Source organism: Bactrocera oleae, chromosome 4, assembly GCF_042242935.1.
Source record: "Bactrocera oleae isolate idBacOlea1 chromosome 4, idBacOlea1, whole genome shotgun sequence".
Taxonomy (NCBI): Eukaryota; Metazoa; Arthropoda; class Insecta; order Diptera; family Tephritidae; genus Bactrocera; species Bactrocera oleae.
The window spans coordinates 43,093,579-43,103,826 of NC_091538.1; the positions used below are offsets into that span (position 1 = coordinate 43,093,579).

General features: G+C 35.6%; 1 long non-coding RNA gene across 1 annotated transcript; it reads right to left on the reverse strand.

The window, feature by feature from the left end:
* Nucleotides 1–2,164: 2,164 nt before the first annotated feature.
* On the reverse strand, nucleotides 2,165–9,964 carry LOC138857006 (uncharacterized). Its single transcript, XR_011395989.1, has 2 exons — nucleotides 7,639–9,964; nucleotides 2,165–2,665 (listed from the first exon to the last, which is right to left on the reverse strand). It is a non-coding gene; the product is annotated as an uncharacterized lncRNA (long non-coding RNA).
* Between the last annotated feature and the right edge of the window lie 284 nt (nucleotides 9,965–10,248).

Consider the following 10,248-nt stretch of genomic DNA (forward strand, 5'->3'; position numbering starts at 1 on the left):
GAGTATATTAAGTGCTTTATTATTAGTATATTGCATAATCCCATAGCATTTAAAGCAATGAAAATCTGACACCATAGTTTTATAAACAAAATAGTAATTTGGCAACGCAGAAAAAGTCTGCGTACAAGTAGTAAATGGGAATCCCCTACGTATAACCAAATGTAAAAGTGTCGGAATGTTATAGCTAAAAGAACAGAAATAAGCCTCCCTGAAAGGGAATTAATGGTTTAACTTTTCGAAGAAGGAAAAACAAATCTTGAAATCGGTCGAGTTGTTAGAAAAACACATTGTTTCATACAAAGAGTAATTCAAAATTACAAACATACCGGCGTTTTTTGCATCTCGGCGCGTCCAGGGCGGTCAAAAATACTAGCACAGCGTTAAACTCGTAACGTTTAGCAATATGTGAAGCAAAACCTTAAATTTACTGCATTTAAAATCGATCAAATCATTTTTAAGAAATCCCTCTACACTGACACCACTCGCAAAATTAAAAAAAAGAGGTTTTATGGTCAAGTCGCATACAAGAACTCATTCATATCACTAGTCATGCGGTAGAATTTGGTGTTGGAAGTGACTCCTACTTTTTACAGGATAACGATCCGAAGCATACAGCAGACATAGTTAAGCTTTAGCTACTCCACAACGTTCCCAAGCAGGTTCAAATACCACCAGAATCACCAGATTTTAATCCTAATAACGCCTATGAGATTCAGGGGAACGTTCAATCCGCCAACGCACAATTACCTCAAAGGATATGCTCAAGGATGTGCTGCACGAGGAATGGGCTGCCATCCCTTCGACAGAAACCTTTGAGCTTGTCTATTTCATGCCAAAGCCCTTAACGAAGTTTTAAAACGTTGGGGATATCCAACTTCCTATTAAACTTTAAGATGAATTCGTAGGAAGAATAACTTTTTTCGACTTATGTATGTACCTTGTACGCAGACTTTTTATGTTCGAAGTATTGCCCATCGGAAGCTACGATGTTTGCCCATCTTTCTGGCAGTTTGTGGATCCCATCCCAAAAGAACTTTTCCGGCTTTTGACCTCCAAGCCGGAAAAGTTCTTTTGGGATGGGAAAGAGAAAGAATCGAGCCAATTTCTGATACCCTGTTCTGAAGTGAAGCGTACTCCGGTGAGGGCATTCTGCATTGATCTGAACAAGTGGTAATCGGAAGGTGCTATGCCTGGGCTATAAGGCGGGTGAGGTAGAACTTCCCAGTAGTTTTCGGTAGAGGTCCCCATTGATCGTCTGACCCGATTTCAATAGCTCATAATAGAGCACACCCTTGTGGTCGCACCAAATACATAGCATAATCTGGGCGCGGCTTTGCCGTGGATGTCGATGGTTGGCCGGGCTTCACATACAATCTCTTGCGCTTTGGGTTATCATAATGAATCCATTTTTCATCGCCAGTGACAATCCGATGCAAAAATGACCTGTTTTGGTGGCGTTGAAGCAACATTTCCGACATGAAGAATCGACGTTCAACGTCTCTTGGCTTTAATTCATAAGGCACCCAATTTCCAAGCTTCTGGATGAATCCTAATGATTTTAATCGTCTGGAAACGGTTGCTTGATCAACTCCTAATACTTTTGTAAGTTTTTCTTGCGTCTGGCATGCATCTGCGTCGAGCAATGTCTCCAATTCTTCGTTTTGAAATTTTTTTGGCTGTCCGGGTCGTCTAAATCGAAATTGCCACTTTTAAACCTTGCAAACCACTTTTGGCACGTTCGTTCGGCTAAAGAATGGCCACCATAAACGTCCAGTAAAATATGATGGCTTTCGGTAGCACTTTTCTTCATGTTAAAGTAATGAAGAAGAACTCCCTGCAAAAACACTTTATCTGGTACAAATTTCGATAATTTCAAATGAATGAAACAAATTGTTGTTCACGCTAAAACAAATGACATCTACTGAAAACGACGCGAAATGACAGTACCTTTGAAATGAATATAACCACAGATGAACACGACGCGAAGAAAGTATATGAAGTTATTTTTTCTAACAATTTATTTTTGTTGGTACCTTGTACGCAGACTTTTTCTGCCCAGTATATATAAAAGTATCAAGTGGATTACTGTGATCTTTTAATGTCTTCCTTTGAATTTTTTCGTTGCTTTTTTCTTCTAATAAAATAAAAGTTAAAATAGTGGAACTCATTGTAAACTTTAGTAGACTTTATTCAGTATTTCAAATTTATCCAAAGTTTCCAAATTTATTCATTTGTAGTAGTAAGCATTATCTTAATTTGCCAATGATTTGAGAATTTCTGGTGTGCACTTCGATAAGCAATAATTAGCAATTCCACCAAAAATTTCGGAAAGGATCAAAGCTGAAGATCTAGATTGTCAGTTGTCAATAATTTTACTGGCATTCTGGGAAAATAATTGCAGATGCCATCTTATTCCATATACATAAGTCATCAATGTAAAGTAAACCTGTTTTGCCAAAATACAAAGCCATTGTTTCGTTCTCCTATTACAATATTGGGTTGATATTATGTGTTGGGTATAAAGCGTTTTCGCCATTCTCGTACCGAAAACAATTTTGCAAAAATGTCGTCAGTTCGTTGTTTAAATGCGAAAAATTATCATCGTTCAGCCAACTTAATTGCCAAAGTTGGCTCCCTGTGCTGATTTCCTAGTTGCGAAACTAATCTGAAAGAAAGAAACTCTAATTTAGGTAAGCTAACAGAAAAACTCGTATCGTTTTAAAGAAAAATTTTTTTTTGACGAAATTTCTTTCTTTTTTTTCAATATAGTGTCATCAATTCTTCTTTTTTTATCTTCAAAATAGGATTCAGTTTCGGCGCAAATGTTACCCCTTCATGGTTACTAAATATCTTTCCAGCTACTATTCTCTTGGGTATTGAAAACAGGAAAACCTCGTTAGTAACCAAAATGAAGAATACAGTAGGTGCGGAATTATTTCGAAGACCAATTCATGCACTTTGCACGAAGCTATCGTATACGCAAATATTCCTGAATGATAATTATTATTCCAAAAATTATTATTTTGTCTGTTCAATATCGAATGTAGAACTGATGCCCCTGAAAGTTTTAAAATTTTGATAATGCTGCTCAAGTAGAATTAAGAATATGTTAATTGTATATTATTTTTTGATTATTCTGAGTTCTCTAGTTCTATTATTACACTACACTATTTTTTTATTATTCTGAGTTCTCTAGTTCTATTTTATATTACACAGTACAACTCTCGGCTGGGTATTGACCAAACACATTTTCTTCGAGAGATTGAGTCCAAAGTAAAAACAATTCTCCGTCGAAGTTAGCCTCTAAATCTAAATAATTGCCTTTGTATAGGGATGTTTTTCTGTAGGGATTATATGATTTCTAAGTGTCGTTTCGGTCATTTTTAATATTTCATGATCTGTAATTTTTTTTCATTATATGCAGTAATGTTTACAATTTCATCGTGGAAAGATATACACAAAAACAACGTTTACAAATTATTTAATTTTATTATAAAAATAATCGTTCTCCGATTGCAACTTTTCGTGTGCTTTTGCCATTTTATGGTCGTAATAATCGACCACCTGTGCTCGCTAAAGTCGAATTGTTGAAAATTTCGAGGGTACATTTTCTTAACATAATGTTCAAGTGCCAATAGAACAAAGAACCGCTCGAAGTGATGAAAATATTGCTGCCGTTCAGGCAAGTATTGCTGAAGACCGCAATTTGTCGATCCCAAGACGTTCTCAAGGATTGGGGTTGTAAGGAGAAATTATTATTTTTCCTTTGGCCGAGTACCCAGAAAAAAGTAAATTTTGCCACACAGTGTTATTTACGTTGCTATTGCCTGTGGAGATTTTATACTCTCATTTAGATTCTCATAATACGATCCTAAAAAGTTAGTGTTACACCGTAAAGTGGTCGTATCTATTCTGATTTGGTCTTCTGAATGGGAGTTCAAAGTACGCAAAATTGTTGAAATGTCGAGTAGTTAAAGAGGTCGATTAGATTACATGTCTTCCTTGTGTTAGAAGTGCTGGAAGTTTTGAGCATTGAGTTTCAGCCAAATATTATATGTTTCAAAATACTGAGTCAAATTGATGTTTGGTCCTTCGAAAATGCCATACTTTGAACTTTACCCGGTGAAAATTGTGCAGAATTTATGTACTAGGGTTCCCGCAAAGTCACTCAAAATCATTCTGTTACCGCAAGTTTCCGTCTTTATATACATTTTTAATCTTTTGTCTTTGAGAGAAAATTAACCACCGAAAACATCTGAAGTTGTTATAAAAAATTGATTAGTAGATAATTTATTTGTGTAACGTATTCCAAATCAATGCATAGGTCACCAAACAGATAGTAACGACATCATATGGTGAACCAAATCTGAGGCATCGTTTAGTATAAGAATGAACTAAGCGGTGATGTTGAGAAAGAAAGCACTTCACGGAAAGAAACACTTCCGACAAAAGGGGCGTTAACCTTTTACGTGAACACTTGTTAAGACATTGACATCGACATAATTTGCCATTAAAATACCACAAACTAACTAAAATAGTGTACTTAAAGACTTATAAGTATATATATGTAGATATGCGCATATGGTATGCAAGAGGATTATTTATACTTACGAGGTTTGTTCGATAATGGCGAGCGATTATTAAAATTTTAAGAAGCCCAAAGAAAGGTGTTCTATCTTAATAAGAAGCCACTGATTTTGACACAATTTTTTTTGTCTGCAAAAGCAAAGCAAGAACAAACAAGGAAAGTACAGTCAGACCGAAAAATCCTGTCGTTTTTATGAGAGGGTGCCACCAAATTTAATCAAAAAAATTGGAGGCTGGATTTAACTTTTAAAAAATAAATTGATACATTTTGAGTGATGCAAGTTTTGGTATTTAAGAAATGCTATACTGTTTTTGATGAAATATAAAAGCGCTGTTGATATTAAAGTGACTTATAAATTGTTATCCAGGCTCTGCGCAAGGCGAAACAAACCTACATACGTGCTTTGCTAAATTATGTAGAAGCCAAACATGATGAACGGAAGGTCTTCAGCTGAAGAAAAATAAATTAGAAATTTGTCTTAATTGGACTTCGTATTGCATATTCTCCGGATCTGGCCCAAACTACTTTTTCCTGCCTTTAGATCTCAATAGAATGTTCACCGAAAAAATTTCAGCGCCATTGCAAATGGATTATTACTATGGAAACTACATATACAGTTTGGTTAAAAAGTTTCTGCACTCGAAATGAAAAAAAATACTGTTTTTGGTACGATATATATTTTTTTATTCAATATAATCTCCCTGAACTTCAATACACTTATTCCAATGTTCCTCAAATAATTTTATGACTTTTATTAAGCTCTGCAAAATACCCGTCTACGGCTGTAATAGCTTCTTCGTTCGACGAAAAAAGCTTTCCACGAAGAATTGTTTCAGGTTTCTGAAAAAGTAGTAGTTGCTGGGAGCCAAATCTGGTGAATACCGTGGATACTTTCGCCATTCGTACTTTAATTCGTTGAATTTTGTTATTGTTAAAACACCTTTGTGTGCAGGTGCATTGTCTGGATGAAAAATAATTTTTTTGTGCAGCAAACCAGGTCTTTTCTCACGAATTTTTTCATACAGCTGACCCAAAAGGCTATAATAATATTCATAGTTGATGTTTTCACTTTTCTGCAGATAATCAATCAACAAAATTCTTTTTGCATCCCAAAAAACTGATGCCATAACCTTCTTTGCTCATCGCTGTGACTTCACCTGCTTTAGAGCTAAACAACCAGCTTCATTCCACTTTAAACGTTCTTGTTTCAATTTAGGATCATGGTGGTAGACTCAAGTCTCATCCATACAAGTAGTTATAAAACGATGTGAGAAATCGGTTTTATTGTGCTTAAAACGCTCCAAATTATGCTAAAAAATTTGTTTTCAATCCAGTTTTTGTTAAAGTGTGCGGCAGTAACTTTCCAAACAGATTTTTCATATGTAATTCTCCATGCAAAATCTGAAGAACTCGTTCGTCTAAGATGCCTATGGTATTTTCAATTTCATGTTTAGGCAAACTTGGATCTTCACCAACAATATTATGAACTTGCTCAATGATTTCTGGAGTGGTTGCGGTTTTTGGTTGTTCTTCGCGTAGATCATTTTCAAGCCTAGTACGACCACGTTTAAATTCACCAGCTCAAAATTAAACGGTGCGTTTTGAAGATGAGGACTCCATATACACTTCTAAGAATTGATTACAAATTTCTTTTGCTTTTAAACCTTTCAAAACAACGAATCGAATCACAGCGCGATATTCAGTTTTTTCCATATTAAAAAAATACTTTGTCACGTCAACTTTAAGTGGCTTGAAAACAAAGAATTAATTGACAAAAGGACTTCTAACTTTGCATGTGTTTTCACGACAGATGTACCAACTTGAGAAAAAAAATTTGGAGCTAGTAGTGCTATTTCTTGGTGAGACCCATCAACTTTTCAAGCAATTTGTAATAAATAATAAAAACGAATTTCGTCAAAAATGTCTCATTCTTGAAAGTTTAAAGCGCAATTTGATTTCATGTTTTCGAAGAAGCCAAAAAACGGTTGAACGAAAGCTACTAATTGAAAGAACTAATTAAAATTCTTTTGAACTCCGCAGCTGGAAGGAATGATGATCTTCCTTTGCTCGGAGTATTTTCTAGAAAAAATATTGCAGTACAATAAAAATTCAACACTTTCAAACAAGCCTCGTATGTTTGAGAATAAATACTTATTTAAATCTGCGCTCACACACGCGATGTTTTAATTTTTGAAATTCATTTCATCTGTCTATTCGTTTGTCTGTCTGTTTGTTCACCTCGTTGCAGGCGTTGTGCATACCGTTAACTGACTTTTCTCGGTCATGTAAAACGCGTGGAATTACAATATTCATCTGCAGATTAACATGATGAACAGATGAGCAAATGTGCATATCCTCAACGAAGCGCAAATGCAGCAAATGTATACGTCACGCAGGCTGCTCGCGATTAAATCCCTAGCTGAAGAATTATGTTGACTCTAAATTGAGTCTCTGTCGTTGTTTTTACGTTATCCTTAGCGAAACTCATATAATAGTGAGAAGCCATTAACAACCGAGTAGTTCCTTTGGGATGAGTCCTATATAATCGCTTCACCTAAAGTATTCTAATTTTTGTCAATAACAAAATTAGCTTTGTGAACATTATCGACCTTAGTACTGGTACACGAAAACTTCTTCTAATCAAGTCTAAAGAAAAAAGTTTAGTTTTTGATACAGAACTAAGGTTTCGTATTTTCGTATTGTATTAATTTATGTGGACTTTAAGAGTATTGGGTTAATGAGTCTTTAGAAAGCTCCGCGAGAAATTGTGTCTGTGTATAAAATTCATATTCATAACGTCAAATCAGTCCTGCATAATGCGCAGATTATAATTCGCTGCGAGGATCAGCACGAATCGGTTTAAGTCTGGGCACTTTCAGAGGTTATACTCTAACGTTTCATTAGCGTCAGCCCAATTAAACCGATTTGATCCTGGCGATGGTGGATGTGTGAGTTGGGGCATTCTCATGAAGGGAAATAACTTTTTTCCTAATCAAATGTTGCCGTTTTTCCGCAATTCTTCGTCGAATGGGACCAATATTTGTACAAACCTGTTTTGCACTTCTTCCCGTAGTCGATGTTGATTCTCAGAAAAGAGGTGCTATCAGTCTTCGTCTTCATCGGAGTAGGTTAATGGGAGAAATCCACTATTTGGACTGTTATTTATTTGGAGTATCAGCGGATTCATATTTCGTTAAGGATCACGAAAAGACGCTGTGTAGTCTCTCGGTTGCGTTGCGGTATGCCCAAAGTGAGCTAACGGGGCGACAGCTTCCTTATTTCCAATATTTCATACAGGATATGACCCACGTGATCTTTTGAGATACCAATTGTCTCAGCAAACTCGCGTACGTCAACACGAGATCGTGGCCTTTTGTTATATTATCCTCGGTGCTAGATGTTTTCGAGGCACCCGAGCATGGCTCATTAAATACCGATGGTAGACCAAGTTAAAACTCGTTAAAACAATTTTTGATAGTCGCCCTCTAAAAATAAGACTACGAGCCGCATCGATTGAAGTTTTGACAGTAGGCGTTTACTTCAGAATAGTCAATTCATCTCTTAATAAAGGCAACATCGGACGTTGAGGCTCGCCCTTGTATATTTCGCAGTCGGTATTATTTATTTGAATAAAGGTCTTAAATGTGTCTTCGCTTACCTTTTTTGATTAAACTAATTAAAAGACTGCTCTTGAACTGGGTTTTGCCAGTAATGTGTAGTAAAGGCTATAAGAGTGTTGTTGTTGCAGTTTTAAGAAATAAATCTCGCATGAAAGCGGTCAGAACTCGTTTTAGGTGCAACTAGTCCGTAGCTACTTTATGAGTACTGCATTGGGAAAATCTCTAGAGTTTGCACTATTCGCTTCCTGAATTCTTTCAAGTCCTGTCCGCTGCAAATGGCTAACGCTCAAGCACATTCGTTATGTCTTGCCACATACATACATACGTATATAACACTTACGCAGGTATATGTGTTTATGGCTGTAGTTGCTTTGCATGTGAAGCGCCTCCGCCACTCAGAAAGTAGCTGATGCAGCTGCTGACGCTGGATTTCGCTAGCATCTCTTAAGCCAACAGCATTAAAAAAGCTGAAAATCAGTCAAACTAAATGATTAAAATATGATTTTATAAGTGGATATTTGCTGCCAGCTACACGTGTGCGTGAATGTATCCGCAAATATAAATGCATTGCTTTCTTGTTCATTCACGCTTGGCAGTAAGGAATTAATTAAATTTTCACTTTGTATGTACAAATGATAATCTTTATACGCACTCGCACACATAAATACCTACACACATGCATTACACATAAAAATTTATTTATTGTTGCGTAATGAAAGAATGCGGAAATTGTTCGAATGCCGAGTAAGAAGCAAACGCCGGCACAGTGGGATTGTAATGATGTAACAAAAACTTTGAATAAAAGCTGAATTAGAAAAGCAAATTTCGATGTTTTTGAACTTTCACTACAATAATGCCGAATAGCTTATATTTAGCAATTTTTCTGGAGCGATGTTTAGTAGTTCGAACTGAAATAAGATACCAAAATCTCACAAACCGATTACTTTATTATAAATAAAATAATAATCAACTTCGATTACGAATTTTTTAGCACCTTTTCCGACAATCGGATTATAACCTCGCCCACTTTCCACATAACGGTTTTGTTAAAAACTGCTATAAATGCGATAAATCAATAACCATTTGCATCCGAGATGGTACGAGAGTGCTTTATAGGAGCCGGTGTTAAAATAGCCGATGGGCGTGGCACCGCCCATATTTAGGTGAAATCACATATCTCCGGACCTACTCGACCAATCTCAATCAAATTCGGTACTTAACATTATTATGGCATTTCTATGTGTGTTTCTACAGTGTGAAAATAGGCCAAATTGGACTAATTCCTACTAATTAATAGCAAAATTTTAAATTCCATATGATTCTTTCCCATGCCAGTATACAAATCGAGTACCAATGAATCTATTCATATACAACTTTGTACAAATAGTGCCTTCGAATTATACTATTTCAAGTCTCAAAATTATCAAAATCGGGCTAGAACTGGGGCTAATATTGGATGTAATATACCCCAACTCTCATATAATACATATATACTCAATGTATAAGTTATATATTTATAAAATTGTTTTAAAATCAGGAGTGTTGTAAAATCTTATAGTTGTCGGAATCAGAGTTGAAACCGATAAAAAAATGTAGTAGGTGTCATGAATTCATTCATGGTTTGATGTTCGAAACAGAAATTGTATCGGTTTTGGGTGTCAAGAAATTTGTTATCAGAAACAAAGCAAGAAGATAGACGATGACAGATTTGAAATGTAAATGAAGATATTAATTTATTTTATTGTTACGAATCCCCATTTCGATAGGGGAAAACATAAAAAGAGAACACAAAATGCTATAATTATTAAATTTAATTAATTTTGGGGTCGAAAAAATCTAGATATCTTAAGAGGATTTACAAAACGTAGTTTAAAGGCTTTTTTAAAGCTATAGACGGACCTTTAAAAAGGTGGTAATTGTGTTTAACGTATTTTCTAATCTAACTATTGTACTTGCTAACGAGTGTGATCGCTATTATATTGTTCCCCCCCAACGATGGCTCTTGAATTAGTACTAAACAAAGTACAAAAAATTGGCGGG